At 59.7% G+C, this 24,324-nt stretch overlaps 56 non-coding genes across 56 annotated transcripts; all 56 read left to right on the forward strand.

The window, feature by feature from the left end:
• The first annotated feature begins 361 nt into the window (after positions 1-361).
• LOC116245359 (5S ribosomal RNA) lies at positions 362-480 on the forward strand. The gene has a single exon (XR_004170460.1). It is a non-coding gene; the product is annotated as a 5S ribosomal RNA (ribosomal RNA).
• Positions 481-789: 309 nt separating this feature from the next.
• LOC116245377 (5S ribosomal RNA) lies at positions 790-908 on the forward strand. The gene has a single exon (XR_004170477.1). It is a non-coding gene; the product is annotated as a 5S ribosomal RNA (ribosomal RNA).
• A 309-nt stretch (positions 909-1,217) lies between these two features.
• LOC116245388 (5S ribosomal RNA) lies at positions 1,218-1,336 on the forward strand. Its single transcript, XR_004170488.1, has one exon. It is a non-coding gene; the product is annotated as a 5S ribosomal RNA (ribosomal RNA).
• A 309-nt stretch (positions 1,337-1,645) lies between these two features.
• On the forward strand, positions 1,646-1,764 carry LOC116245399 (5S ribosomal RNA). The gene has a single exon (XR_004170499.1). It is a non-coding gene; the product is annotated as a 5S ribosomal RNA (ribosomal RNA).
• A 309-nt stretch (positions 1,765-2,073) lies between these two features.
• LOC116245410 (5S ribosomal RNA) lies at positions 2,074-2,192 on the forward strand. Its single transcript, XR_004170510.1, has one exon. It is a non-coding gene; the product is annotated as a 5S ribosomal RNA (ribosomal RNA).
• A 308-nt stretch (positions 2,193-2,500) lies between these two features.
• Positions 2,501-2,619, forward strand: LOC116245365 (5S ribosomal RNA). Its single transcript, XR_004170466.1, has one exon. It is a non-coding gene; the product is annotated as a 5S ribosomal RNA (ribosomal RNA).
• A 310-nt stretch (positions 2,620-2,929) lies between these two features.
• Positions 2,930-3,048, forward strand: LOC116245367 (5S ribosomal RNA). The gene has a single exon (XR_004170468.1). It is a non-coding gene; the product is annotated as a 5S ribosomal RNA (ribosomal RNA).
• Positions 3,049-3,358: 310 nt separating this feature from the next.
• Positions 3,359-3,477, forward strand: LOC116245369 (5S ribosomal RNA). The gene has a single exon (XR_004170469.1). It is a non-coding gene; the product is annotated as a 5S ribosomal RNA (ribosomal RNA).
• Positions 3,478-3,787: 310 nt separating this feature from the next.
• On the forward strand, positions 3,788-3,906 carry LOC116245370 (5S ribosomal RNA). The gene has a single exon (XR_004170470.1). It is a non-coding gene; the product is annotated as a 5S ribosomal RNA (ribosomal RNA).
• A 309-nt stretch (positions 3,907-4,215) lies between these two features.
• On the forward strand, positions 4,216-4,334 carry LOC116245371 (5S ribosomal RNA). The gene has a single exon (XR_004170471.1). It is a non-coding gene; the product is annotated as a 5S ribosomal RNA (ribosomal RNA).
• Positions 4,335-4,643: 309 nt separating this feature from the next.
• LOC116245372 (5S ribosomal RNA) lies at positions 4,644-4,762 on the forward strand. Its single transcript, XR_004170472.1, has one exon. It is a non-coding gene; the product is annotated as a 5S ribosomal RNA (ribosomal RNA).
• A 308-nt stretch (positions 4,763-5,070) lies between these two features.
• LOC116245373 (5S ribosomal RNA) lies at positions 5,071-5,189 on the forward strand. Its single transcript, XR_004170473.1, has one exon. It is a non-coding gene; the product is annotated as a 5S ribosomal RNA (ribosomal RNA).
• A 310-nt stretch (positions 5,190-5,499) lies between these two features.
• Positions 5,500-5,618, forward strand: LOC116245374 (5S ribosomal RNA). Its single transcript, XR_004170474.1, has one exon. It is a non-coding gene; the product is annotated as a 5S ribosomal RNA (ribosomal RNA).
• Positions 5,619-5,928: 310 nt separating this feature from the next.
• Positions 5,929-6,047, forward strand: LOC116245375 (5S ribosomal RNA). Its single transcript, XR_004170475.1, has one exon. It is a non-coding gene; the product is annotated as a 5S ribosomal RNA (ribosomal RNA).
• Positions 6,048-6,357: 310 nt separating this feature from the next.
• Positions 6,358-6,476, forward strand: LOC116245376 (5S ribosomal RNA). Its single transcript, XR_004170476.1, has one exon. It is a non-coding gene; the product is annotated as a 5S ribosomal RNA (ribosomal RNA).
• Positions 6,477-6,786: 310 nt separating this feature from the next.
• On the forward strand, positions 6,787-6,905 carry LOC116245378 (5S ribosomal RNA). Its single transcript, XR_004170478.1, has one exon. It is a non-coding gene; the product is annotated as a 5S ribosomal RNA (ribosomal RNA).
• A 310-nt stretch (positions 6,906-7,215) lies between these two features.
• LOC116245379 (5S ribosomal RNA) lies at positions 7,216-7,334 on the forward strand. The gene has a single exon (XR_004170479.1). It is a non-coding gene; the product is annotated as a 5S ribosomal RNA (ribosomal RNA).
• A 308-nt stretch (positions 7,335-7,642) lies between these two features.
• Positions 7,643-7,761, forward strand: LOC116245380 (5S ribosomal RNA). Its single transcript, XR_004170480.1, has one exon. It is a non-coding gene; the product is annotated as a 5S ribosomal RNA (ribosomal RNA).
• Positions 7,762-8,070: 309 nt separating this feature from the next.
• Positions 8,071-8,189, forward strand: LOC116245381 (5S ribosomal RNA). Its single transcript, XR_004170481.1, has one exon. It is a non-coding gene; the product is annotated as a 5S ribosomal RNA (ribosomal RNA).
• Positions 8,190-8,499: 310 nt separating this feature from the next.
• Positions 8,500-8,618, forward strand: LOC116245382 (5S ribosomal RNA). Its single transcript, XR_004170482.1, has one exon. It is a non-coding gene; the product is annotated as a 5S ribosomal RNA (ribosomal RNA).
• Positions 8,619-8,928: 310 nt separating this feature from the next.
• LOC116245383 (5S ribosomal RNA) lies at positions 8,929-9,047 on the forward strand. The gene has a single exon (XR_004170483.1). It is a non-coding gene; the product is annotated as a 5S ribosomal RNA (ribosomal RNA).
• Positions 9,048-9,356: 309 nt separating this feature from the next.
• LOC116245384 (5S ribosomal RNA) lies at positions 9,357-9,475 on the forward strand. Its single transcript, XR_004170484.1, has one exon. It is a non-coding gene; the product is annotated as a 5S ribosomal RNA (ribosomal RNA).
• A 309-nt stretch (positions 9,476-9,784) lies between these two features.
• LOC116245385 (5S ribosomal RNA) lies at positions 9,785-9,903 on the forward strand. The gene has a single exon (XR_004170485.1). It is a non-coding gene; the product is annotated as a 5S ribosomal RNA (ribosomal RNA).
• Positions 9,904-10,213: 310 nt separating this feature from the next.
• On the forward strand, positions 10,214-10,332 carry LOC116245386 (5S ribosomal RNA). The gene has a single exon (XR_004170486.1). It is a non-coding gene; the product is annotated as a 5S ribosomal RNA (ribosomal RNA).
• Positions 10,333-10,642: 310 nt separating this feature from the next.
• On the forward strand, positions 10,643-10,761 carry LOC116245387 (5S ribosomal RNA). Its single transcript, XR_004170487.1, has one exon. It is a non-coding gene; the product is annotated as a 5S ribosomal RNA (ribosomal RNA).
• Positions 10,762-11,071: 310 nt separating this feature from the next.
• Positions 11,072-11,190, forward strand: LOC116245389 (5S ribosomal RNA). Its single transcript, XR_004170489.1, has one exon. It is a non-coding gene; the product is annotated as a 5S ribosomal RNA (ribosomal RNA).
• Positions 11,191-11,500: 310 nt separating this feature from the next.
• Positions 11,501-11,619, forward strand: LOC116245390 (5S ribosomal RNA). The gene has a single exon (XR_004170490.1). It is a non-coding gene; the product is annotated as a 5S ribosomal RNA (ribosomal RNA).
• A 310-nt stretch (positions 11,620-11,929) lies between these two features.
• LOC116245391 (5S ribosomal RNA) lies at positions 11,930-12,048 on the forward strand. The gene has a single exon (XR_004170491.1). It is a non-coding gene; the product is annotated as a 5S ribosomal RNA (ribosomal RNA).
• A 310-nt stretch (positions 12,049-12,358) lies between these two features.
• LOC116245392 (5S ribosomal RNA) lies at positions 12,359-12,477 on the forward strand. The gene has a single exon (XR_004170492.1). It is a non-coding gene; the product is annotated as a 5S ribosomal RNA (ribosomal RNA).
• Positions 12,478-12,787: 310 nt separating this feature from the next.
• On the forward strand, positions 12,788-12,906 carry LOC116245393 (5S ribosomal RNA). Its single transcript, XR_004170493.1, has one exon. It is a non-coding gene; the product is annotated as a 5S ribosomal RNA (ribosomal RNA).
• A 310-nt stretch (positions 12,907-13,216) lies between these two features.
• Positions 13,217-13,335, forward strand: LOC116245394 (5S ribosomal RNA). Its single transcript, XR_004170494.1, has one exon. It is a non-coding gene; the product is annotated as a 5S ribosomal RNA (ribosomal RNA).
• Positions 13,336-13,644: 309 nt separating this feature from the next.
• Positions 13,645-13,763, forward strand: LOC116245395 (5S ribosomal RNA). The gene has a single exon (XR_004170495.1). It is a non-coding gene; the product is annotated as a 5S ribosomal RNA (ribosomal RNA).
• A 310-nt stretch (positions 13,764-14,073) lies between these two features.
• On the forward strand, positions 14,074-14,192 carry LOC116245396 (5S ribosomal RNA). Its single transcript, XR_004170496.1, has one exon. It is a non-coding gene; the product is annotated as a 5S ribosomal RNA (ribosomal RNA).
• Positions 14,193-14,501: 309 nt separating this feature from the next.
• LOC116245397 (5S ribosomal RNA) lies at positions 14,502-14,620 on the forward strand. The gene has a single exon (XR_004170497.1). It is a non-coding gene; the product is annotated as a 5S ribosomal RNA (ribosomal RNA).
• A 310-nt stretch (positions 14,621-14,930) lies between these two features.
• Positions 14,931-15,049, forward strand: LOC116245398 (5S ribosomal RNA). The gene has a single exon (XR_004170498.1). It is a non-coding gene; the product is annotated as a 5S ribosomal RNA (ribosomal RNA).
• Positions 15,050-15,359: 310 nt separating this feature from the next.
• On the forward strand, positions 15,360-15,478 carry LOC116245400 (5S ribosomal RNA). The gene has a single exon (XR_004170500.1). It is a non-coding gene; the product is annotated as a 5S ribosomal RNA (ribosomal RNA).
• Positions 15,479-15,788: 310 nt separating this feature from the next.
• LOC116245401 (5S ribosomal RNA) lies at positions 15,789-15,907 on the forward strand. The gene has a single exon (XR_004170501.1). It is a non-coding gene; the product is annotated as a 5S ribosomal RNA (ribosomal RNA).
• A 310-nt stretch (positions 15,908-16,217) lies between these two features.
• LOC116245402 (5S ribosomal RNA) lies at positions 16,218-16,336 on the forward strand. The gene has a single exon (XR_004170502.1). It is a non-coding gene; the product is annotated as a 5S ribosomal RNA (ribosomal RNA).
• A 310-nt stretch (positions 16,337-16,646) lies between these two features.
• On the forward strand, positions 16,647-16,765 carry LOC116245403 (5S ribosomal RNA). The gene has a single exon (XR_004170503.1). It is a non-coding gene; the product is annotated as a 5S ribosomal RNA (ribosomal RNA).
• A 310-nt stretch (positions 16,766-17,075) lies between these two features.
• Positions 17,076-17,194, forward strand: LOC116245404 (5S ribosomal RNA). The gene has a single exon (XR_004170504.1). It is a non-coding gene; the product is annotated as a 5S ribosomal RNA (ribosomal RNA).
• Positions 17,195-17,504: 310 nt separating this feature from the next.
• LOC116245405 (5S ribosomal RNA) lies at positions 17,505-17,623 on the forward strand. Its single transcript, XR_004170505.1, has one exon. It is a non-coding gene; the product is annotated as a 5S ribosomal RNA (ribosomal RNA).
• A 310-nt stretch (positions 17,624-17,933) lies between these two features.
• LOC116245406 (5S ribosomal RNA) lies at positions 17,934-18,052 on the forward strand. The gene has a single exon (XR_004170506.1). It is a non-coding gene; the product is annotated as a 5S ribosomal RNA (ribosomal RNA).
• A 310-nt stretch (positions 18,053-18,362) lies between these two features.
• On the forward strand, positions 18,363-18,481 carry LOC116245407 (5S ribosomal RNA). Its single transcript, XR_004170507.1, has one exon. It is a non-coding gene; the product is annotated as a 5S ribosomal RNA (ribosomal RNA).
• A 310-nt stretch (positions 18,482-18,791) lies between these two features.
• Positions 18,792-18,910, forward strand: LOC116245408 (5S ribosomal RNA). Its single transcript, XR_004170508.1, has one exon. It is a non-coding gene; the product is annotated as a 5S ribosomal RNA (ribosomal RNA).
• A 310-nt stretch (positions 18,911-19,220) lies between these two features.
• Positions 19,221-19,339, forward strand: LOC116245409 (5S ribosomal RNA). Its single transcript, XR_004170509.1, has one exon. It is a non-coding gene; the product is annotated as a 5S ribosomal RNA (ribosomal RNA).
• A 310-nt stretch (positions 19,340-19,649) lies between these two features.
• Positions 19,650-19,768, forward strand: LOC116245411 (5S ribosomal RNA). Its single transcript, XR_004170511.1, has one exon. It is a non-coding gene; the product is annotated as a 5S ribosomal RNA (ribosomal RNA).
• Positions 19,769-20,078: 310 nt separating this feature from the next.
• Positions 20,079-20,197, forward strand: LOC116245412 (5S ribosomal RNA). Its single transcript, XR_004170512.1, has one exon. It is a non-coding gene; the product is annotated as a 5S ribosomal RNA (ribosomal RNA).
• Positions 20,198-20,507: 310 nt separating this feature from the next.
• Positions 20,508-20,626, forward strand: LOC116245413 (5S ribosomal RNA). The gene has a single exon (XR_004170513.1). It is a non-coding gene; the product is annotated as a 5S ribosomal RNA (ribosomal RNA).
• A 310-nt stretch (positions 20,627-20,936) lies between these two features.
• Positions 20,937-21,055, forward strand: LOC116245415 (5S ribosomal RNA). The gene has a single exon (XR_004170514.1). It is a non-coding gene; the product is annotated as a 5S ribosomal RNA (ribosomal RNA).
• A 309-nt stretch (positions 21,056-21,364) lies between these two features.
• Positions 21,365-21,483, forward strand: LOC116245416 (5S ribosomal RNA). The gene has a single exon (XR_004170515.1). It is a non-coding gene; the product is annotated as a 5S ribosomal RNA (ribosomal RNA).
• Positions 21,484-21,793: 310 nt separating this feature from the next.
• On the forward strand, positions 21,794-21,912 carry LOC116245360 (5S ribosomal RNA). Its single transcript, XR_004170461.1, has one exon. It is a non-coding gene; the product is annotated as a 5S ribosomal RNA (ribosomal RNA).
• Positions 21,913-22,222: 310 nt separating this feature from the next.
• On the forward strand, positions 22,223-22,341 carry LOC116245361 (5S ribosomal RNA). Its single transcript, XR_004170462.1, has one exon. It is a non-coding gene; the product is annotated as a 5S ribosomal RNA (ribosomal RNA).
• A 310-nt stretch (positions 22,342-22,651) lies between these two features.
• Positions 22,652-22,770, forward strand: LOC116245362 (5S ribosomal RNA). The gene has a single exon (XR_004170463.1). It is a non-coding gene; the product is annotated as a 5S ribosomal RNA (ribosomal RNA).
• A 310-nt stretch (positions 22,771-23,080) lies between these two features.
• LOC116245363 (5S ribosomal RNA) lies at positions 23,081-23,199 on the forward strand. Its single transcript, XR_004170464.1, has one exon. It is a non-coding gene; the product is annotated as a 5S ribosomal RNA (ribosomal RNA).
• Positions 23,200-23,509: 310 nt separating this feature from the next.
• Positions 23,510-23,628, forward strand: LOC116245364 (5S ribosomal RNA). The gene has a single exon (XR_004170465.1). It is a non-coding gene; the product is annotated as a 5S ribosomal RNA (ribosomal RNA).
• Positions 23,629-23,937: 309 nt separating this feature from the next.
• Positions 23,938-24,056, forward strand: LOC116245366 (5S ribosomal RNA). The gene has a single exon (XR_004170467.1). It is a non-coding gene; the product is annotated as a 5S ribosomal RNA (ribosomal RNA).
• Positions 24,057-24,324: the final 268 nt, after the last annotated feature.

Consider the following 24,324-nt stretch of genomic DNA (forward strand, 5'->3'; position numbering starts at 1 on the left):
CGAGAGTAGTACTGGGATGGGGTGACCTCCTGGGAAGTCCTCGTGTTGCATCCCCTTTTGCCCGGCACCGCTTTCCCTTTCCGTCTTTTGCCGGCCTCCGCGCACGAACCGCCGCGGTGTGCTCATCGCGCTCCTTTGCTCGGCCACCACGTGGGCCGCCCCTCGCGACGGAGGAGGTACAGGCGAGGGCCCGCGCAACGCAGCATCGCCCACGCTCGACGGGGGGCAAATCGGTAATCAGAAGATAGTTTTTTTTATTTTTTTTTCCACCGCTTCTTTTCGTATTCTTCCGCGGCGAGTGGGAGGGTGTGTTTCGACGGGCCGCGTTGCGCATAAGTGGATTGTCTTCGCACCTCCTAGCGGGTGCGATCATACCAGCACTAACGCACCGGATCCCATCAGAACTCCGAAGTTAAGCGTGCTTGGGCGAGAGTAGTACTGGGATGGGTGACCTCCTGGGAAGTCCTCGTGTTGCATCCCCTTTTTGCCCGGCACCGCTTTCCCTTTCCGTCTTTTGCCGGCCTCCCGCGCACGAACCGCCGCGGTGTGCTCATCGCGCTCCTTTGCTCGGCCACCACGTGGGCCGCCCCTCGCGACGGAGGAGGTACAGGCGAGGGCCCGCGCAACGCAGCATCGCCCACGCTCGACGGGGGGCAAATCGGTAATCAGAAGATAGTTTTTTTTATTTTTTTTTCCACCGCTTCTTTTCGTATTCTTCCGCGGCGAGTGGGAGGGTGTGTTTCGACGGGCCGCGTTGCGCATAAGTGGATTGTCTTCGCACCTCCTAGCGGGTGCGATCATACCAGCACTAACGCACCGGATCCCATCAGAACTCCGAAGTTAAGCGTGCTTGGGCGAGAGTAGTACTGGGATGGGTGACCTCCTGGGAAGTCCTCGTGTTGCATCCCCTTTTTGCCCGGCACCGCTTTCCCTTTCCGTCTTTTGCCGGCCTCCCGCGCACGAACCGCCGCGGTGTGCTCATCGCGCTCCTTTGCTCGGCCACCACGTGGGCCGCCCCTCGCGACGGAGGAGGTACAGGCGAGGGCCCGCGCAACGCAGCATCGCCCACGCTCGACGGGGGGCAAATCGGTAATCAGAAGATAGTTTTTTTTATTTTTTTTTCCACCGCTTCTTTTCGTATTCTTCCGCGGCGAGTGGGAGGGTGTGTTTCGACGGGCCGCGTTGCGCATAAGTGGATTGTCTTCGCACCTCCTAGCGGGTGCGATCATACCAGCACTAACGCACCGGATCCCATCAGAACTCCGAAGTTAAGCGTGCTTGGGCGAGAGTAGTACTGGGATGGGTGACCTCCTGGGAAGTCCTCGTGTTGCATCCCCTTTTTGCCCGGCACCGCTTTCCCTTTCCGTCTTTTGCCGGCCTCCCGCGCACGAACCGCCGCGGTGTGCTCATCGCGCTCCTTTGCTCGGCCACCACGTGGGCCGCCCCTCGCGACGGAGGAGGTACAGGCGAGGGCCCGCGCAACGCAGCATCGCCCACGCTCGACGGGGGGCAAATCGGTAATCAGAAGATAGTTTTTTTATTTTTTTTTTCCACCGCTTCTTTTCGTATTCTTCCGCGGCGAGTGGGAGGGTGTGTTTCGACGGGCCGCGTTGCGCATAAGTGGATTGTCTTCGCACCTCCTAGCGGGTGCGATCATACCAGCACTAACGCACCGGATCCCATCAGAACTCCGAAGTTAAGCGTGCTTGGGCGAGAGTAGTACTGGGATGGGTGACCTCCTGGGAAGTCCTCGTGTTGCATCCCCTTTTTGCCCGGCACCGCTTTCCCTTTCCGTCTTTTGCCGGCCTCCCGCGCACGAACCGCCGCGGTGTGCTCATCGCGCTCCTTTGCTCGGCCACCACGTGGGCCGCCCCTCGCGACGGAGGAGGTACAGGCGAGGGCCCGCGCAACGCAGCATCGCCCACGCTCGACGGGGGGCAAATCGGTAATCAGAAGATAGTTTTTTTTATTTTTTTTTCCACCGCTTCTTTTCGTATTCTTCCGCGGCGAGTGGGAGGGTGTGTTTCGACGGGCCGCGTTGCGCATAAGTGGATTGTCTTCGCACCTCCTAGCGGGTGCGATCATACCAGCACTAACGCACCGGATCCCATCAGAACTCCGAAGTTAAGCGTGCTTGGGCGAGAGTAGTACTGGGATGGGTGACCTCCTGGGAAGTCCTCGTGTTGCATCCCCTTTTTGCCCGGCACCGCTTTCCCTTTCCGTCTTTTGCCGGCCTCCCGCGCACGAACCGCCGCGGTGTGCTCATCGCGCTCCTTTGCTCGGCCACCACGTGGGCCGCCCCTCGCGACGGAGGAGGTACAGGCGAGGGCCCGCGCAACGCAGCATCGCCCACGCTCGACGGGGGCAAATCGGTAATCAGAAGATAGTTTTTTTTATTTTTTTTTCCACCGCTTCTTTTCGTATTCTTCCGCGGCGAGTGGGAGGGTGTGTTTCGACGGGCCGCGTTGCGCATAAGTGGATTGTCTTCGCACCTCCTAGCGGGTGCGATCATACCAGCACTAACGCACCGGATCCCATCAGAACTCCGAAGTTAAGCGTGCTTGGGCGAGAGTAGTACTGGGATGGGTGACCTCCTGGGAAGTCCTCGTGTTGCATCCCCTTTTTGCCCGGCACCGCTTTCCCTTTCCGTCTTTTGCCGGCCTCCCGCGCACGAACCGCCGCGGTGTGCTCATCGCGCTCCTTTGCTCGGCCACCACGTGGGCCGCCCCTCGCGACGGAGGAGGTACAGGCGAGGGCCCGCGCAACGCAGCATCGCCCACGCTCGACGGGGGGCAAATCGGTAATCAGAAGATAGTTTTTTTTATTTTTTTTTTCCACCGCTTCTTTTCGTATTCTTCCGCGGCGAGTGGGAGGGTGTGTTTCGACGGGCCGCGTTGCGCATAAGTGGATTGTCTTCGCACCTCCTAGCGGGTGCGATCATACCAGCACTAACGCACCGGATCCCATCAGAACTCCGAAGTTAAGCGTGCTTGGGCGAGAGTAGTACTGGGATGGGTGACCTCCTGGGAAGTCCTCGTGTTGCATCCCCTTTTTGCCCGGCACCGCTTTCCCTTTCCGTCTTTTGCCGGCCTCCCGCGCACGAACCGCCGCGGTGTGCTCATCGCGCTCCTTTGCTCGGCCACCACGTGGGCCGCCCCTCGCGACGGAGGAGGTACAGGCGAGGGCCCGCGCAACGCAGCATCGCCCACGCTCGACGGGGGGCAAATCGGTAATCAGAAGATAGTTTTTTTTATTTTTTTTTTCCACCGCTTCTTTTCGTATTCTTCCGCGGCGAGTGGGAGGGTGTGTTTCGACGGGCCGCGTTGCGCATAAGTGGATTGTCTTCGCACCTCCTAGCGGGTGCGATCATACCAGCACTAACGCACCGGATCCCATCAGAACTCCGAAGTTAAGCGTGCTTGGGCGAGAGTAGTACTGGGATGGGTGACCTCCTGGGAAGTCCTCGTGTTGCATCCCCTTTTTGCCCGGCACCGCTTTCCCTTTCCGTCTTTTGCCGGCCTCCCGCGCACGAACCGCCGCGGTGTGCTCATCGCGCTCCTTTGCTCGGCCACCACGTGGGCCGCCCCTCGCGACGGAGGAGGTACAGGCGAGGGCCCGCGCAACGCAGCATCGCCCACGCTCGACGGGGGGCAAATCGGTAATCAGAAGATAGTTTTTTTTATTTTTTTTTTCCACCGCTTCTTTTCGTATTCTTCCGCGGCGAGTGGGAGGGTGTGTTTCGACGGGCCGCGTTGCGCATAAGTGGATTGTCTTCGCACCTCCTAGCGGGTGCGATCATACCAGCACTAACGCACCGGATCCCATCAGAACTCCGAAGTTAAGCGTGCTTGGGCGAGAGTAGTACTGGGATGGGTGACCTCCTGGGAAGTCCTCGTGTTGCATCCCCTTTTTGCCCGGCACCGCTTTCCCTTTCCGTCTTTTGCCGGCCTCCCGCGCACGAACCGCCGCGGTGTGCTCATCGCGCTCCTTTGCTCGGCCACCACGTGGGCCGCCCCTCGCGACGGAGGAGGTACAGGCGAGGGCCCGCGCAACGCAGCATCGCCCACGCTCGACGGGGGGCAAATCGGTAATCAGAAGATAGTTTTTTTTATTTTTTTTTCCACCGCTTCTTTTCGTATTCTTCCGCGGCGAGTGGGAGGGTGTGTTTCGACGGGCCGCGTTGCGCATAAGTGGATTGTCTTCGCACCTCCTAGCGGGTGCGATCATACCAGCACTAACGCACCGGATCCCATCAGAACTCCGAAGTTAAGCGTGCTTGGGCGAGAGTAGTACTGGGATGGGTGACCTCCTGGGAAGTCCTCGTGTTGCATCCCCTTTTTGCCCGGCACCGCTTTCCCTTTCCGTCTTTTGCCGGCCTCCCGCGCACGAACCGCCGCGGTGTGCTCATCGCGCTCCTTTGCTCGGCCACCACGTGGGCCGCCCCTCGCGACGGAGGAGGTACAGGCGAGGGCCCGCGCAACGCAGCATCGCCCACGCTCGACGGGGGGCAAATCGGTAATCAGAAGATAGTTTTTTTATTTTTTTTTTCCACCGCTTCTTTTCGTATTCTTCCGCGGCGAGTGGGAGGGTGTGTTTCGACGGGCCGCGTTGCGCATAAGTGGATTGTCTTCGCACCTCCTAGCGGGTGCGATCATACCAGCACTAACGCACCGGATCCCATCAGAACTCCGAAGTTAAGCGTGCTTGGGCGAGAGTAGTACTGGGATGGGTGACCTCCTGGGAAGTCCTCGTGTTGCATCCCCTTTTTGCCCGGCACCGCTTTCCCTTTCCGTCTTTTGCCGGCCTCCCGCGCACGAACCGCCGCGGTGTGCTCATCGCGCTCCTTTGCTCGGCCACCACGTGGGCCGCCCCTCGCGACGGAGGAGGTACAGGCGAGGGCCCGCGCAACGCAGCATCGCCCACGCTCGACGGGGGCAAATCGGTAATCAGAAGATAGTTTTTTTTATTTTTTTTTCCACCGCTTCTTTTCGTATTCTTCCGCGGCGAGTGGGAGGGTGTGTTTCGACGGGCCGCGTTGCGCATAAGTGGATTGTCTTCGCACCTCCTAGCGGGTGCGATCATACCAGCACTAACGCACCGGATCCCATCAGAACTCCGAAGTTAAGCGTGCTTGGGCGAGAGTAGTACTGGGATGGGTGACCTCCTGGGAAGTCCTCGTGTTGCATCCCCTTTTTGCCCGGCACCGCTTTCCCTTTCCGTCTTTTGCCGGCCTCCCGCGCACGAACCGCCGCGGTGTGCTCATCGCGCTCCTTTGCTCGGCCACCACGTGGGCCGCCCCTCGCGACGGAGGAGGTACAGGCGAGGGCCCGCGCAACGCAGCATCGCCCACGCTCGACGGGGGGCAAATCGGTAATCAGAAGATAGTTTTTTTTATTTTTTTTTTCCACCGCTTCTTTTCGTATTCTTCCGCGGCGAGTGGGAGGGTGTGTTTCGACGGGCCGCGTTGCGCATAAGTGGATTGTCTTCGCACCTCCTAGCGGGTGCGATCATACCAGCACTAACGCACCGGATCCCATCAGAACTCCGAAGTTAAGCGTGCTTGGGCGAGAGTAGTACTGGGATGGGTGACCTCCTGGGAAGTCCTCGTGTTGCATCCCCTTTTTGCCCGGCACCGCTTTCCCTTTCCGTCTTTTGCCGGCCTCCCGCGCACGAACCGCCGCGGTGTGCTCATCGCGCTCCTTTGCTCGGCCACCACGTGGGCCGCCCCTCGCGACGGAGGAGGTACAGGCGAGGGCCCGCGCAACGCAGCATCGCCCACGCTCGACGGGGGGCAAATCGGTAATCAGAAGATAGTTTTTTTTATTTTTTTTTTCCACCGCTTCTTTTCGTATTCTTCCGCGGCGAGTGGGAGGGTGTGTTTCGACGGGCCGCGTTGCGCATAAGTGGATTGTCTTCGCACCTCCTAGCGGGTGCGATCATACCAGCACTAACGCACCGGATCCCATCAGAACTCCGAAGTTAAGCGTGCTTGGGCGAGAGTAGTACTGGGATGGGTGACCTCCTGGGAAGTCCTCGTGTTGCATCCCCTTTTTGCCCGGCACCGCTTTCCCTTTCCGTCTTTTGCCGGCCTCCCGCGCACGAACCGCCGCGGTGTGCTCATCGCGCTCCTTTGCTCGGCCACCACGTGGGCCGCCCCTCGCGACGGAGGAGGTACAGGCGAGGGCCCGCGCAACGCAGCATCGCCCACGCTCGACGGGGGGCAAATCGGTAATCAGAAGATAGTTTTTTTTATTTTTTTTTTCCACCGCTTCTTTTCGTATTCTTCCGCGGCGAGTGGGAGGGTGTGTTTCGACGGGCCGCGTTGCGCATAAGTGGATTGTCTTCGCACCTCCTAGCGGGTGCGATCATACCAGCACTAACGCACCGGATCCCATCAGAACTCCGAAGTTAAGCGTGCTTGGGCGAGAGTAGTACTGGGATGGGTGACCTCCTGGGAAGTCCTCGTGTTGCATCCCCTTTTTGCCCGGCACCGCTTTCCCTTTCCGTCTTTTGCCGGCCTCCCGCGCACGAACCGCCGCGGTGTGCTCATCGCGCTCCTTTGCTCGGCCACCACGTGGGCCGCCCCTCGCGACGGAGGAGGTACAGGCGAGGGCCCGCGCAACGCAGCATCGCCCACGCTCGACGGGGGGCAAATCGGTAATCAGAAGATAGTTTTTTTTATTTTTTTTTTCCACCGCTTCTTTTCGTATTCTTCCGCGGCGAGTGGGAGGGTGTGTTTCGACGGGCCGCGTTGCGCATAAGTGGATTGTCTTCGCACCTCCTAGCGGGTGCGATCATACCAGCACTAACGCACCGGATCCCATCAGAACTCCGAAGTTAAGCGTGCTTGGGCGAGAGTAGTACTGGGATGGGTGACCTCCTGGGAAGTCCTCGTGTTGCATCCCCTTTTTGCCCGGCACCGCTTTCCCTTTCCGTCTTTTGCCGGCCTCCCGCGCACGAACCGCCGCGGTGTGCTCATCGCGCTCCTTTGCTCGGCCACCACGTGGGCCGCCCCTCGCGACGGAGGAGGTACAGGCGAGGGCCCGCGCAACGCAGCATCGCCCACGCTCGACGGGGGGCAAATCGGTAATCAGAAGATAGTTTTTTTTATTTTTTTTTTCCACCGCTTCTTTTCGTATTCTTCCGCGGCGAGTGGGAGGGTGTGTTTCGACGGGCCGCGTTGCGCATAAGTGGATTGTCTTCGCACCTCCTAGCGGGTGCGATCATACCAGCACTAACGCACCGGATCCCATCAGAACTCCGAAGTTAAGCGTGCTTGGGCGAGAGTAGTACTGGGATGGGTGACCTCCTGGGAAGTCCTCGTGTTGCATCCCCTTTTTGCCCGGCACCGCTTTCCCTTTCCGTCTTTTGCCGGCCTCCCGCGCACGAACCGCCGCGGTGTGCTCATCGCGCTCCTTTGCTCGGCCACCACGTGGGCCGCCCCCGCGACGGAGGAGGTACAGGCGAGGGCCCGCGCAACGCAGCATCGCCCACGCTCGACGGGGGGCAAATCGGTAATCAGAAGATAGTTTTTTTTATTTTTTTTTCCACCGCTTCTTTTCGTATTCTTCCGCGGCGAGTGGGAGGGTGTGTTTCGACGGGCCGCGTTGCGCATAAGTGGATTGTCTTCGCACCTCCTAGCGGGTGCGATCATACCAGCACTAACGCACCGGATCCCATCAGAACTCCGAAGTTAAGCGTGCTTGGGCGAGAGTAGTACTGGGATGGGTGACCTCCTGGGAAGTCCTCGTGTTGCATCCCCTTTTTGCCCGGCACCGCTTTCCCTTTCCGTCTTTTGCCGGCCTCCCGCGCACGAACCGCCGCGGTGTGCTCATCGCGCTCCTTTGCTCGGCCACCACGTGGGCCGCCCCTCGCGACGGAGGAGGTACAGGCGAGGGCCCGCGCAACGCAGCATCGCCCACGCTCGACGGGGGGCAAATCGGTAATCAGAAGATAGTTTTTTTTATTTTTTTTTCCACCGCTTCTTTTCGTATTCTTCCGCGGCGAGTGGGAGGGTGTGTTTCGACGGGCCGCGTTGCGCATAAGTGGATTGTCTTCGCACCTCCTAGCGGGTGCGATCATACCAGCACTAACGCACCGGATCCCATCAGAACTCCGAAGTTAAGCGTGCTTGGGCGAGAGTAGTACTGGGATGGGTGACCTCCTGGGAAGTCCTCGTGTTGCATCCCCTTTTTGCCCGGCACCGCTTTCCCTTTCCGTCTTTTGCCGGCCTCCCGCGCACGAACCGCCGCGGTGTGCTCATCGCGCTCCTTTGCTCGGCCACCACGTGGGCCGCCCCTCGCGACGGAGGAGGTACAGGCGAGGGCCCGCGCAACGCAGCATCGCCCACGCTCGACGGGGGGCAAATCGGTAATCAGAAGATAGTTTTTTTTATTTTTTTTTTCCACCGCTTCTTTTCGTATTCTTCCGCGGCGAGTGGGAGGGTGTGTTTCGACGGGCCGCGTTGCGCATAAGTGGATTGTCTTCGCACCTCCTAGCGGGTGCGATCATACCAGCACTAACGCACCGGATCCCATCAGAACTCCGAAGTTAAGCGTGCTTGGGCGAGAGTAGTACTGGGATGGGTGACCTCCTGGGAAGTCCTCGTGTTGCATCCCCTTTTTGCCCGGCACCGCTTTCCCTTTCCGTCTTTTGCCGGCCTCCCGCGCACGAACCGCCGCGGTGTGCTCATCGCGCTCCTTTGCTCGGCCACCACGTGGGCCGCCCCTCGCGACGGAGGAGGTACAGGCGAGGGCCCGCGCAACGCAGCATCGCCCACGCTCGACGGGGGGCAAATCGGTAATCAGAAGATAGTTTTTTTTATTTTTTTTTTCCACCGCTTCTTTTCGTATTCTTCCGCGGCGAGTGGGAGGGTGTGTTTCGACGGGCCGCGTTGCGCATAAGTGGATTGTCTTCGCACCTCCTAGCGGGTGCGATCATACCAGCACTAACGCACCGGATCCCATCAGAACTCCGAAGTTAAGCGTGCTTGGGCGAGAGTAGTACTGGGATGGGTGACCTCCTGGGAAGTCCTCGTGTTGCATCCCCTTTTTGCCCGGCACCGCTTTCCCTTTCCGTCTTTTGCCGGCCTCCCGCGCACGAACCGCCGCGGTGTGCTCATCGCGCTCCTTTGCTCGGCCACCACGTGGGCCGCCCCTCGCGACGGAGGAGGTACAGGCGAGGGCCCGCGCAACGCAGCATCGCCCACGCTCGACGGGGGGCAAATCGGTAATCAGAAGATAGTTTTTTTTATTTTTTTTTCCACCGCTTCTTTTCGTATTCTTCCGCGGCGAGTGGGAGGGTGTGTTTCGACGGGCCGCGTTGCGCATAAGTGGATTGTCTTCGCACCTCCTAGCGGGTGCGATCATACCAGCACTAACGCACCGGATCCCATCAGAACTCCGAAGTTAAGCGTGCTTGGGCGAGAGTAGTACTGGGATGGGTGACCTCCTGGGAAGTCCTCGTGTTGCATCCCCTTTTTGCCCGGCACCGCTTTCCCTTTCCGTCTTTTGCCGGCCTCCCGCGCACGAACCGCCGCGGTGTGCTCATCGCGCTCCTTTGCTCGGCCACCACGTGGGCCGCCCCCGCGACGGAGGAGGTACAGGCGAGGGCCCGCGCAACGCAGCATCGCCCACGCTCGACGGGGGGCAAATCGGTAATCAGAAGATAGTTTTTTTTATTTTTTTTTTCCACCGCTTCTTTTCGTATTCTTCCGCGGCGAGTGGGAGGGTGTGTTTCGACGGGCCGCGTTGCGCATAAGTGGATTGTCTTCGCACCTCCTAGCGGGTGCGATCATACCAGCACTAACGCACCGGATCCCATCAGAACTCCGAAGTTAAGCGTGCTTGGGCGAGAGTAGTACTGGGATGGGTGACCTCCTGGGAAGTCCTCGTGTTGCATCCCCTTTTTGCCCGGCACCGCTTTCCCTTTCCGTCTTTTGCCGGCCTCCCGCGCACGAACCGCCGCGGTGTGCTCATCGCGCTCCTTTGCTCGGCCACCACGTGGGCCGCCCCTCGCGACGGAGGAGGTACAGGCGAGGGCCCGCGCAACGCAGCATCGCCCACGCTCGACGGGGGGCAAATCGGTAATCAGAAGATAGTTTTTTTTATTTTTTTTTTCCACCGCTTCTTTTCGTATTCTTCCGCGGCGAGTGGGAGGGTGTGTTTCGACGGGCCGCGTTGCGCATAAGTGGATTGTCTTCGCACCTCCTAGCGGGTGCGATCATACCAGCACTAACGCACCGGATCCCATCAGAACTCCGAAGTTAAGCGTGCTTGGGCGAGAGTAGTACTGGGATGGGTGACCTCCTGGGAAGTCCTCGTGTTGCATCCCCTTTTTGCCCGGCACCGCTTTCCCTTTCCGTCTTTTGCCGGCCTCCCGCGCACGAACCGCCGCGGTGTGCTCATCGCGCTCCTTTGCTCGGCCACCACGTGGGCCGCCCCTCGCGACGGAGGAGGTACAGGCGAGGGCCCGCGCAACGCAGCATCGCCCACGCTCGACGGGGGGCAAATCGGTAATCAGAAGATAGTTTTTTTTATTTTTTTTTTCCACCGCTTCTTTTCGTATTCTTCCGCGGCGAGTGGGAGGGTGTGTTTCGACGGGCCGCGTTGCGCATAAGTGGATTGTCTTCGCACCTCCTAGCGGGTGCGATCATACCAGCACTAACGCACCGGATCCCATCAGAACTCCGAAGTTAAGCGTGCTTGGGCGAGAGTAGTACTGGGATGGGTGACCTCCTGGGAAGTCCTCGTGTTGCATCCCCTTTTTGCCCGGCACCGCTTTCCCTTTCCGTCTTTTGCCGGCCTCCCGCGCACGAACCGCCGCGGTGTGCTCATCGCGCTCCTTTGCTCGGCCACCACGTGGGCCGCCCCTCGCGACGGAGGAGGTACAGGCGAGGGCCCGCGCAACGCAGCATCGCCCACGCTCGACGGGGGGCAAATCGGTAATCAGAAGATAGTTTTTTTTATTTTTTTTTTCCACCGCTTCTTTTCGTATTCTTCCGCGGCGAGTGGGAGGGTGTGTTTCGACGGGCCGCGTTGCGCATAAGTGGATTGTCTTCGCACCTCCTAGCGGGTGCGATCATACCAGCACTAACGCACCGGATCCCATCAGAACTCCGAAGTTAAGCGTGCTTGGGCGAGAGTAGTACTGGGATGGGTGACCTCCTGGGAAGTCCTCGTGTTGCATCCCCTTTTTGCCCGGCACCGCTTTCCCTTTCCGTCTTTTGCCGGCCTCCCGCGCACGAACCGCCGCGGTGTGCTCATCGCGCTCCTTTGCTCGGCCACCACGTGGGCCGCCCCTCGCGACGGAGGAGGTACAGGCGAGGGCCCGCGCAACGCAGCATCGCCCACGCTCGACGGGGGGCAAATCGGTAATCAGAAGATAGTTTTTTTTATTTTTTTTTTCCACCGCTTCTTTTCGTATTCTTCCGCGGCGAGTGGGAGGGTGTGTTTCGACGGGCCGCGTTGCGCATAAGTGGATTGTCTTCGCACCTCCTAGCGGGTGCGATCATACCAGCACTAACGCACCGGATCCCATCAGAACTCCGAAGTTAAGCGTGCTTGGGCGAGAGTAGTACTGGGATGGGTGACCTCCTGGGAAGTCCTCGTGTTGCATCCCCTTTTTGCCCGGCACCGCTTTCCCTTTCCGTCTTTTGCCGGCCTCCCGCGCACGAACCGCCGCGGTGTGCTCATCGCGCTCCTTTGCTCGGCCACCACGTGGGCCGCCCCTCGCGACGGAGGAGGTACAGGCGAGGGCCCGCGCAACGCAGCATCGCCCACGCTCGACGGGGGGCAAATCGGTAATCAGAAGATAGTTTTTTTTATTTTTTTTTTCCACCGCTTCTTTTCGTATTCTTCCGCGGCGAGTGGGAGGGTGTGTTTCGACGGGCCGCGTTGCGCATAAGTGGATTGTCTTCGCACCTCCTAGCGGGTGCGATCATACCAGCACTAACGCACCGGATCCCATCAGAACTCCGAAGTTAAGCGTGCTTGGGCGAGAGTAGTACTGGGATGGGTGACCTCCTGGGAAGTCCTCGTGTTGCATCCCCTTTTTGCCCGGCACCGCTTTCCCTTTCCGTCTTTTGCCGGCCTCCCGCGCACGAACCGCCGCGGTGTGCTCATCGCGCTCCTTTGCTCGGCCACCACGTGGGCCGCCCCTCGCGACGGAGGAGGTACAGGCGAGGGCCCGCGCAACGCAGCATCGCCCACGCTCGACGGGGGGCAAATCGGTAATCAGAAGATAGTTTTTTTTATTTTTTTTTTCCACCGCTTCTTTTCGTATTCTTCCGCGGCGAGTGGGAGGGTGTGTTTCGACGGGCCGCGTTGCGCATAAGTGGATTGTCTTCGCACCTCCTAGCGGGTGCGATCATACCAGCACTAACGCACCGGATCCCATCAGAACTCCGAAGTTAAGCGTGCTTGGGCGAGAGTAGTACTGGGATGGGTGACCTCCTGGGAAGTCCTCGTGTTGCATCCCCTTTTTGCCCGGCACCGCTTTCCCTTTCCGTCTTTTGCCGGCCTCCCGCGCACGAACCGCCGCGGTGTGCTCATCGCGCTCCTTTGCTCGGCCACCACGTGGGCCGCCCCTCGCGACGGAGGAGGTACAGGCGAGGGCCCGCGCAACGCAGCATCGCCCACGCTCGACGGGGGGCAAATCGGTAATCAGAAGATAGTTTTTTTTATTTTTTTTTTCCACCGCTTCTTTTCGTATTCTTCCGCGGCGAGTGGGAGGGTGTGTTTCGACGGGCCGCGTTGCGCATAAGTGGATTGTCTTCGCACCTCCTAGCGGGTGCGATCATACCAGCACTAACGCACCGGATCCCATCAGAACTCCGAAGTTAAGCGTGCTTGGGCGAGAGTAGTACTGGGATGGGTGACCTCCTGGGAAGTCCTCGTGTTGCATCCCCTTTTTGCCCGGCACCGCTTTCCCTTTCCGTCTTTTGCCGGCCTCCCGCGCACGAACCGCCGCGGTGTGCTCATCGCGCTCCTTTGCTCGGCCACCACGTGGGCCGCCCCTCGCGACGGAGGAGGTACAGGCGAGGGCCCGCGCAACGCAGCATCGCCCACGCTCGACGGGGGGCAAATCGGTAATCAGAAGATAGTTTTTTTTATTTTTTTTTTCCACCGCTTCTTTTCGTATTCTTCCGCGGCGAGTGGGAGGGTGTGTTTCGACGGGCCGCGTTGCGCATAAGTGGATTGTCTTCGCACCTCCTAGCGGGTGCGATCATACCAGCACTAACGCACCGGATCCCATCAGAACTCCGAAGTTAAGCGTGCTTGGGCGAGAGTAGTACTGGGATGGGTGACCTCCTGGGAAGTCCTCGTGTTGCATCCCCTTTTTGCCCGGCACCGCTTTCCCTTTCCGTCTTTTGCCGGCCTCCCGCGCACGAACCGCCGCGGTGTGCTCATCGCGCTCCTTTGCTCGGCCACCACGTGGGCCGCCCCTCGCGACGGAGGAGGTACAGGCGAGGGCCCGCGCAACGCAGCATCGCCCACGCTCGACGGGGGGCAAATCGGTAATCAGAAGATAGTTTTTTTTATTTTTTTTTCCACCGCTTCTTTTCGTATTCTTCCGCGGCGAGTGGGAGGGTGTGTTTCGACGGGCCGCGTTGCGCATAAGTGGATTGTCTTCGCACCTCCTAGCGGGTGCGATCATACCAGCACTAACGCACCGGATCCCATCAGAACTCCGAAGTTAAGCGTGCTTGGGCGAGAGTAGTACTGGGATGGGTGACCTCCTGGGAAGTCCTCGTGTTGCATCCCCTTTTTGCCCGGCACCGCTTTCCCTTTCCGTCTTTTGCCGGCCTCCCGCGCACGAACCGCCGCGGTGTGCTCATCGCGCTCCTTTGCTCGGCCACCACGTGGGCCGCCCCTCGCGACGGAGGAGGTACAGGCGAGGGCCCGCGCAACGCAGCATCGCCCACGCTCGACGGGGGGCAAATCGGTAATCAGAAGATAGTTTTTTTTATTTTTTTTTTCCACCGCTTCTTTTCGTATTCTTCCGCGGCGAGTGGGAGGGTGTGTTTCGACGGGCCGCGTTGCGCATAAGTGGATTGTCTTCGCACCTCCTAGCGGGTGCGATCATACCAGCACTAACGCACCGGATCCCATCAGAACTCCGAAGTTAAGCGTGCTTGGGCGAGAGTAGTACTGGGATGGGTGACCTCCTGGGAAGTCCTCGTGTTGCATCCCCTTTTTGCCCGGCACCGCTTTCCCTTTCCGTCTTTTGCCGGCCTCCCGCGCACGAACCGCCGCGGTGTGCTCATCGCGCTCCTTTGCTCGGCCACCACGTGGGCCGCCCCTCGCGACGGAGGAGGTCAGGCGAGGGCCCGCGCAACGCAGCATCGCCCACGCTCGACGGGGGGCAAATCGGTAATCAGAAGATAGTTTTTTTTATTTTTTTTTTCCACCGCTTCTTTTCGTATTCTTCCGCGGCGAGTGGGAGGGTGTGTTTCGACGGGCCGCGTTGCGCATAAGTGGATTGTCTTCGCACCTCCTAGCGGGTGCGATCATACCAGCACTAACGCACCGGATCCCATCAGAACTCCGAAGTTAAGCGTGCTTGGGCGAGAGTAGTACTGGGATGGGTGACCTCCTGGGAAGTCCTCGTGTTGCATCCCCTTTTTGCCCGGCACCGCTTTCCCTTTCCGTCTTTTGCCGGCCTCCCGCGCACGAACCGCCGCGGTGTGCTCATCGCGCTCCTTTGCTCGGCCACCACGTGGGCCGCCCCTCGCGACGGAGGAGGTACAGGCGAGGGCCCGCGCAACGCAGCATCGCCCACGCTCGACGGGGGGCAAATCGGTAATCAGAAGATAGTTTTTTTTATTTTTTTTTTCCACCGCTTCTTTTCGTATTCTTCCGCGGCGAGTGGGAGGGTGTGTTTCGACGGGCCGCGTTGCGCATAAGTGGATTGTCTTCGCACCTCCTAGCGGGTGCGATCATACCAGCACTAACGCACCGGATCCCATCAGAACTCCGAAGTTAAGCGTGCTTGGGCGAGAGTAGTACTGGGATGGGTGACCTCCTGGGAAGTCCTCGTGTTGCATCCCCTTTTTGCCCGGCACCGCTTTCCCTTTCCGTCTTTTGCCGGCCTCCCGCGCACGAACCGCCGCGGTGTGCTCATCGCGCTCCTTTGCTCGGCCACCACGTGGGCCGCCCCTCGCGACGGAGGAGGTACAGGCGAGGGCCCGCGCAACGCAGCATCGCCCACGCTCGACGGGGGGCAAATCGGTAATCAGAAGATAGTTTTTTTTATTTTTTTTTTCCACCGCTTCTTTTCGTATTCTTCCGCGGCGAGTGGGAGGGTGTGTTTCGACGGGCCGCGTTGCGCATAAGTGGATTGTCTTCGCACCTCCTAGCGGGTGCGATCATACCAGCACTAACGCACCGGATCCCATCAGAACTCCGAAGTTAAGCGTGCTTGGGCGAGAGTAGTACTGGGATGGGTGACCTCCTGGGAAGTCCTCGTGTTGCATCCCCTTTTTGCCCGGCACCGCTTTCCCTTTCCGTCTTTTGCCGGCCTCCCGCGCACGAACCGCCGCGGTGTGCTCATCGCGCTCCTTTGCTCGGCCACCACGTGGGCCGCCCCTCGCGACGGAGGAGGTACAGGCGAGGGCCCGCGCAACGCAGCATCGCCCACGCTCGACGGGGGGCAAATCGGTAATCAGAAGATAGTTTTTTTTATTTTTTTTTTCCACCGCTTCTTTTCGTATTCTTCCGCGGCGAGTGGGAGGGTGTGTTTCGACGGGCCGCGTTGCGCATAAGTGGATTGTCTTCGCACCTCCTAGCGGGTGCGATCATACCAGCACTAACGCACCGGATCCCATCAGAACTCCGAAGTTAAGCGTGCTTGGGCGAGAGTAGTACTGGGATGGGTGACCTCCTGGGAAGTCCTCGTGTTGCATCCCCTTTTTGCCCGGCACCGCTTTCCCTTTCCGTCTTTTGCCGGCCTCCCGCGCACGAACCGCCGCGGTGTGCTCATCGCGCTCCTTTGCTCGGCCACCACGTGGGCCGCCCCTCGCGACGGAGGAGGTACAGGCGAGGGCCCGCGCAACGCAGCATCGCCCACGCTCGACGGGGGGCAAATCGGTAATCAGAAGATAGTTTTTTTTATTTTTTTTTTCCACCGCTTCTTTTCGTATTCTTCCGCGGCGAGTGGGAGGGTGTGTTTCGACGGGCCGCGTTGCGCATAAGTGGATTGTCTTCGCACCTCCTAGCGGGTGCGATCATACCAGCACTAACGCACCGGATCCCATCAGAACTCCGAAGTTAAGCGTGCTTGGGCGAGAGTAGTACTGGGATGGGTGACCTCCTGGGAAGTCCTCGTGTTGCATCCCCTTTTTGCCCGGCACCGCTTTCCCTTTCCGTCTTTTGCCGGCCTCCCGCGCACGAACCGCCGCGGTGTGCTCATCGCGCTCCTTTGCTCGGCCACCACGTGGGCCGCCCCTCGCGACGGAGGAGGTACAGGCGAGGGCCCGCGCAACGCAGCATCGCCCACGCTCGACGGGGGGCAAATCGGTAATCAGAAGATAGTTTTTTTTATTTTTTTTTTCCACCGCTTCTTTTCGTATTCTTCCGCGGCGAGTGGGAGGGTGTGTTTCGACGGGCCGCGTTGCGCATAAGTGGATTGTCTTCGCACCTCCTAGCGGGTGCGATCATACCAGCACTAACGCACCGGATCCCATCAGAACTCCGAAGTTAAGCGTGCTTGGGCGAGAGTAGTACTGGGATGGGTGACCTCCTGGGAAGTCCTCGTGTTGCATCCCCTTTTTGCCCGGCACCGCTTTCCCTTTCCGTCTTTTGCCGGCCTCCCGCGCACGAACCGCCGCGGTGTGCTCATCGCGCTCCTTTGCTCGGCCACCACGTGGGCCGCCCCTCGCGACGGAGGAGGTACAGGCGAGGGCCCGCGCAACGCAGCATCGCCCACGCTCGACGGGGGGCAAATCGGTAATCAGAAGATAGTTTTTTTTATTTTTTTTTTCCACCGCTTCTTTTCGTATTCTTCCGCGGCGAGTGGGAGGGTGTGTTTCGACGGGCCGCGTTGCGCATAAGTGGATTGTCTTCGCACCTCCTAGCGGGTGCGATCATACCAGCACTAACGCACCGGATCCCATCAGAACTCCGAAGTTAAGCGTGCTTGGGCGAGAGTAGTACTGGGATGGGTGACCTCCTGGGAAGTCCTCGTGTTGCATCCCCTTTTTGCCCGGCACCGCTTTCCCTTTCCGTCTTTTGCCGGCCTCCCGCGCACGAACCGCCGCGGTGTGCTCATCGCGCTCCTTTGCTCGGCCACCACGTGGGCCGCCCCTCGCGACGGAGGAGGTACAGGCGAGGGCCCGCGCAACGCAGCATCGCCCACGCTCGACGGGGGGCAAATCGGTAATCAGAAGATAGTTTTTTTTATTTTTTTTTTCCACCGCTTCTTTTCGTATTCTTCCGCGGCGAGTGGGAGGGTGTGTTTCGACGGGCCGCGTTGCGCATAAGTGGATTGTCTTCGCACCTCCTAGCGGGTGCGATCATACCAGCACTAACGCACCGGATCCCATCAGAACTCCGAAGTTAAGCGTGCTTGGGCGAGAGTAGTACTGGGATGGGTGACCTCCTGGGAAGTCCTCGTGTTGCATCCCCTTTTTGCCCGGCACCGCTTTCCCTTTCCGTCTTTTGCCGGCCTCCCGCGCACGAACCGCCGCGGTGTGCTCATCGCGCTCCTTTGCTCGGCCACCACGTGGGCCGCCCCTCGCGACGGAGGAGGTACAGGCGAGGGCCCGCGCAACGCAGCATCGCCCACGCTCGACGGGGGGCAAATCGGTAATCAGAAGATAGTTTTTTTTATTTTTTTTTTCCACCGCTTCTTTTCGTATTCTTCCGCGGCGAGTGGGAGGGTGTGTTTCGACGGGCCGCGTTGCGCATAAGTGGATTGTCTTCGCACCTCCTAGCGGGTGCGATCATACCAGCACTAACGCACCGGATCCCATCAGAACTCCGAAGTTAAGCGTGCTTGGGCGAGAGTAGTACTGGGATGGGTGACCTCCTGGGAAGTCCTCGTGTTGCATCCCCTTTTTGCCCGGCACCGCTTTCCCTTTCCGTCTTTTGCCGGCCTCCCGCGCACGAACCGCCGCGGTGTGCTCATCGCGCTCCTTTGCTCGGCCACCACGTGGGCCGCCCCTCGCGACGGAGGAGGTACAGGCGAGGGCCCGCGCAACGCAGCATCGCCCACGCTCGACGGGGGGCAAATCGGTAATCAGAAGATAGTTTTTTTTATTTTTTTTTTCCACCGCTTCTTTTCGTATTCTTCCGCGGCGAGTGGGAGGGTGTGTTTCGACGGGCCGCGTTGCGCATAAGTGGATTGTCTTCGCACCTCCTAGCGGGTGCGATCATACCAGCACTAACGCACCGGATCCCATCAGAACTCCGAAGTTAAGCGTGCTTGGGCGAGAGTAGTACTGGGATGGGTGACCTCCTGGGAAGTCCTCGTGTTGCATCCCCTTTTTGCCCGGCACCGCTTTCCCTTTCCGTCTTTTGCCGGCCTCCCGCGCACGAACCGCCGCGGTGTGCTCATCGCGCTCCTTTGCTCGGCCACCACGTGGGCCGCCCCTCGCGACGGAGGAGGTACAGGCGAGGGCCCGCGCAACGCAGCATCGCCCACGCTCGACGGGGGGCAAATCGGTAATCAGAAGATAGTTTTTTTTATTTTTTTTTTCCACCGCTTCTTTTCGTATTCTTCCGCGGCGAGTGGGAGGGTGTGTTTCGACGGGCCGCGTTGCGCATAAGTGGATTGTCTTCGCACCTCCTAGCGGGTGCGATCATACCAGCACTAACGCACCGGATCCCATCAGAACTCCGAAGTTAAGCGTGCTTGGGCGAGAGTAGTACTGGGATGGGTGACCTCCTGGGAAGTCCTCGTGTTGCATCCCCTTTTTGCCCGGCACCGCTTTCCCTTTCCGTCTTTTGCCGGCCTCCCGCGCACGAACCGCCGCGGTGTGCTCATCGCGCTCCTTTGCTCGGCCACCACGTGGGCCGCCCCTCGCGACGGAGGAGGTACAGGCGAGGGCCCGCGCAACGCAGCATCGCCCACGCTCGACGGGGGGCAAATCGGTAATCAGAAGATAGTTTTTTTTATTTTTTTTTTCCACCGCTTCTTTTCGTATTCTTCCGCGGCGAGTGGGAGGGTGTGTTTCGACGGGCCGCGTTGCGCATAAGTGGATTGTCTTCGCACCTCCTAGCGGGTGCGATCATACCAGCACTAACGCACCGGATCCCATCAGAACTCCGAAGTTAAGCGTGCTTGGGCGAGAGTAGTACTGGGATGGGTGACCTCCTGGGAAGTCCTCGTGTTGCATCCCCTTTTTGCCCGGCACCGCTTTCCCTTTCCGTCTTTTGCCGGCCTCCCGCGCACGAACCGCCGCGGTGTGCTCATCGCGCTCCTTTGCTCGGCCACCACGTGGGCCGCCCCTCGCGACGGAGGAGGTACAGGCGAGGGCCCGCGCAACGCAGCATCGCCCACGCTCGACGGGGGGCAAATCGGTAATCAGAAGATAGTTTTTTTTATTTTTTTTTTCCACCGCTTCTTTTCGTATTCTTCCGCGGCGAGTGGGAGGGTGTGTTTCGACGGGCCGCGTTGCGCATAAGTGGATTGTCTTCGCACCTCCTAGCGGGTGCGATCATACCAGCACTAACGCACCGGATCCCATCAGAACTCCGAAGTTAAGCGTGCTTGGGCGAGAGTAGTACTGGGATGGGTGACCTCCTGGGAAGTCCTCGTGTTGCATCCCCTTTTTGCCCGGCACCGCTTTCCCTTTCCGTCTTTTGCCGGCCTCCCGCGCACGAACCGCCGCGGTGTGCTCATCGCGCTCCTTTGCTCGGCCACCACGTGGGCCGCCCCTCGCGACGGAGGAGGTACAGGCGAGGGCCCGCGCAACGCAGCATCGCCCACGCTCGACGGGGGGCAAATCGGTAATCAGAAGATAGTTTTTTTTATTTTTTTTTTCCACCGCTTCTTTTCGTATTCTTCCGCGGCGAGTGGGAGGGTGTGTTTCGACGGGCCGCGTTGCGCATAAGTGGATTGTCTTCGCACCTCCTAGCGGGTGCGATCATACCAGCACTAACGCACCGGATCCCATCAGAACTCCGAAGTTAAGCGTGCTTGGGCGAGAGTAGTACTGGGATGGGTGACCTCCTGGGAAGTCCTCGTGTTGCATCCCCTTTTTGCCCGGCACCGCTTTCCCTTTCCGTCTTTTGCCGGCCTCCCGCGCACGAACCGCCGCGGTGTGCTCATCGCGCTCCTTTGCTCGGCCACCACGTGGGCCGCCCCTCGCGACGGAGGAGGTACAGGCGAGGGCCCGCGCAACGCAGCATCGCCCACGCTCGACGGGGGGCAAATCGGTAATCAGAAGATAGTTTTTTTTATTTTTTTTTTCCACCGCTTCTTTTCGTATTCTTCCGCGGCGAGTGGGAGGGTGTGTTTCGACGGGCCGCGTTGCGCATAAGTGGATTGTCTTCGCACCTCCTAGCGGGTGCGATCATACCAGCACTAACGCACCGGATCCCATCAGAACTCCGAAGTTAAGCGTGCTTGGGCGAGAGTAGTACTGGGATGGGTGACCTCCTGGGAAGTCCTCGTGTTGCATCCCCTTTTTGCCCGGCACCGCTTTCCCTTTCCGTCTTTTGCCGGCCTCCCGCGCACGAACCGCCGCGGTGTGCTCATCGCGCTCCTTTGCTCGGCCACCACGTGGGCCGCCCCTCGCGACGGAGGAGGTACAGGCGAGGGCCCGCGCAACGCAGCATCGCCCACGCTCGACGGGGGGCAAATCGGTAATCAGAAGATAGTTTTTTTTATTTTTTTTTTCCACCGCTTCTTTTCGTATTCTTCCGCGGCGAGTGGGAGGGTGTGTTTCGACGGGCCGCGTTGCGCATAAGTGGATTGTCTTCGCACCTCCTAGCGGGTGCGATCATACCAGCACTAACGCACCGGATCCCATCAGAACTCCGAAGTTAAGCGTGCTTGGGCGAGAGTAGTACTGGGATGGGTGACCTCCTGGGAAGTCCTCGTGTTGCATCCCCTTTTTGCCCGGCACCGCTTTCCCTTTCCGTCTTTTGCCGGCCTCCCGCGCACGAACCGCCGCGGTGTGCTCATCGCGCTCCTTTGCTCGGCCACCACGTGGGCCGCCCCTCGCGACGGAGGAGGTACAGGCGAGGGCCCGCGCAACGCAGCATCGCCCACGCTCGACGGGGGGCAAATCGGTAATCAGAAGATAGTTTTTTTTATTTTTTTTTCCACCGCTTCTTTTCGTATTCTTCCGCGGCGAGTGGGAGGGTGTGTTTCGACGGGCCGCGTTGCGCATAAGTGGATTGTCTTCGCACCTCCTAGCGGGTGCGATCATACCAGCACTAACGCACCGGATCCCATCAGAACTCCGAAGTTAAGCGTGCTTGGGCGAGAGTAGTACTGGGATGGGTGACCTCCTGGGAAGTCCTCGTGTTGCATCCCCTTTTTGCCCGGCACCGCTTTCCCTTTCCGTCTTTTGCCGGCCTCCCGCGCACGAACCGCCGCGGTGTGCTCATCGCGCTCCTTTGCTCGGCCACCACGTGGGCCGCCCCTCGCGACGGAGGAGGTACAGGCGAGGGCCCGCGCAACGCAGCATCGCCCACGCTCGACGGGGGGCAAATCGGTAATCAGAAGATAGTTTTTTTTATTTTTTTTTTCCACCGCTTCTTTTCGTATTCTTCCGCGGCGAGTGGGAGGGTGTGTTTCGACGGGCCGCGTTGCGCATAAGTGGATTGTCTTCGCACCTCCTAGCGGGTGCGATCATACCAGCACTAACGCACCGGATCCCATCAGAACTCCGAAGTTAAGCGTGCTTGGGCGAGAGTAGTACTGGGATGGGTGACCTCCTGGGAAGTCCTCGTGTTGCATCCCCTTTTTGCCCGGCACCGCTTTCCCTTTCCGTCTTTTGCCGGCCTCCCGCGCACGAACCGCCGCGGTGTGCTCATCGCGCTCCTTTGCTCGGCCACCACGTGGGCCGCCCCTCGCGACGGAGGAGGTACAGGCGAGGGCCCGCGCAACGCAGCATCGCCCACGCTCGACGGGGGGCAAATCGGTAATCAGAAGATAGTTTTTTTTATTTTTTTTTTCCACCGCTTCTTTTCGTATTCTTCCGCGGCGAGTGGGAGGGTGTGTTTCGACGGGCCGCGTTGCGCATAAGTGGATTGTCTTCGCACCTCCTAGCGGGTGCGATCATACCAGCACTAACGCACCGGATCCCATCAGAACTCCGAAGTTAAGCGTGCTTGGGCGAGAGTAGTACTGGGATGGGTGACCTCCTGGGAAGTCCTCGTGTTGCATCCCCTTTTTGCCCGGCACCGCTTTCCCTTTCCGTCTTTTGCCGGCCTCCCGCGCACGAACCGCCGCGGTGTGCTCATCGCGCTCCTTTGCTCGGCCACCACGTGGGCCGCCCCTCGCGACGGAGGAGGTACAGGCGAGGGCCCGCGCAACGCAGCATCGCCCACGCTCGACGGGGGGCAAATCGGTAATCAGAAGATAGTTTTTTTTATTTTTTTTTTCCACCGCTTCTTTTCGTATTCTTCCGCGGCGAGTGGGAGGGTGTGTTTCGACGGGCCGCGTTGCGCATAAGTGGATTGTCTTCGCACCTCCTAGCGGGTGCGATCATACCAGCACTAACGCACCGGATCCCATCAGAACTCCGAAGTTAAGCGTGCTTGGGCGAGAGTAGTACTGGGATGGGTGACCTCCTGGGAAGTCCTCGTGTTGCATCCCCTTTTTGCCCGGCACCGCTTTCCCTTTCCGTCTTTTGCCGGCCTCCCGCGCACGAACCGCCGCGGTGTGCTCATCGCGCTCCTTTGCTCGGCCACCACGTGGGCCGCCCCTCGCGACGGAGGAGGTACAGGCGAGGGCCCGCGCAACGCAGCATCGCCCACGCTCGACGGGGGGCAAATCGGTAATCAGAAGATAGTTTTTTTTATTTTTTTTTTCCACCGCTTCTTTTCGTATTCTTCCGCGGCGAGTGGGAGGGTGTGTTTCGACGGGCCGCGTTGCGCATAAGTGGATTGTCTTCGCACCTCCTAGCGGGTGCGATCATACCAGCACTAACGCACCGGATCCCATCAGAACTCCGAAGTTAAGCGTGCTTGGGCGAGAGTAGTACTGGGATGGGTGACCTCCTGGGAAGTCCTCGTGTTGCATCCCCTTTTTGCCCGGCACCGCTTTCCCTTTCCGTCTTTTGCCGGCCTCCCGCGCACGAACCGCCGCGGTGTGCTCATCGCGCTCCTTTGCTCGGCCACCACGTGGGCCGCCCCTCGCGACGGAGGAGGTACAGGCGAGGGCCCGCGCAACGCAGCATCGCCCACGCTCGACGGGGGGCAAATCGGTAATCAGAAGATAGTTTTTTTTATTTTTTTTTTCCACCGCTTCTTTTCGTATTCTTCCGCGGCGAGTGGGAGGGTGTGTTTCGACGGGCCGCGTTGCGCATAAGTGGATTGTCTTCGCACCTCCTAGCGGGTGCGATCATACCAGCACTAACGCACCGGATCCCATCAGAACTCCGAAGTTAAGCGTGCTTGGGCGAGAGTAGTACTGGGATGGGTGACCTCCTGGGAAGTCCTCGTGTTGCATCCCCTTTTTGCCCGGCACCGCTTTCCCTTTCCGTCTTTTGCCGGCCTCCGCGCACGAACCGCCGCGGTGTGCTCATCGCGCTCCTTTGCTCGGCCACCACGTGGGCCGCCCCTCGCGACGGAGGAGGTACAGGCGAGGGCCCGCGCAACGCAGCATCGCCCACGCTCGACGGGGGGCAAATCGGTAATCAGAAGATAGTTTTTTTTATTTTTTTTTTCCACCGCTTCTTTTCGTATTCTTCCGCGGCGAGTGGGAGGGTGTGTTTCGACGGGCCGCGTTGCGCATAAGTGGATTGTCTTCGCACCTCCTAGCGGGTGCGATCATACCAGCACTAACGCACCGGATCCCATCAGAACTCCGAAGTTAAGCGTGCTTGGGCGAGAGTAGTACTGGGATGGGTGACCTCCTGGGAAGTCCTCGTGTTGCATCCCCTTTTTGCCCGGCACCGCTTTCCCTTTCCGTCTTTTGCCGGCCTCCCGCGCACGAACCGCCGCGGTGTGCTCATCGCGCTCCTTTGCTCGGCCACCACGTGGGCCGCCCCTCGCGACGGAGGAGGTACAGGCGAGGGCCCGCGCAACGCAGCATCGCCCACGCTCGACGGGGGGCAAATCGGTAATCAGAAGATAGTTTTTTTTATTTTTTTTTTCCACCGCTTCTTTTCGTATTCTTCCGCGGCGAGTGGGAGGGTGTGTTTCGACG

Source organism: Nymphaea colorata, unplaced genomic scaffold, assembly GCF_008831285.2.
Source record: "Nymphaea colorata isolate Beijing-Zhang1983 unplaced genomic scaffold, ASM883128v2 scaffold0658, whole genome shotgun sequence".
Lineage (NCBI taxonomy): Eukaryota > Viridiplantae > Streptophyta > Magnoliopsida > Nymphaeales > Nymphaeaceae > Nymphaea > Nymphaea colorata.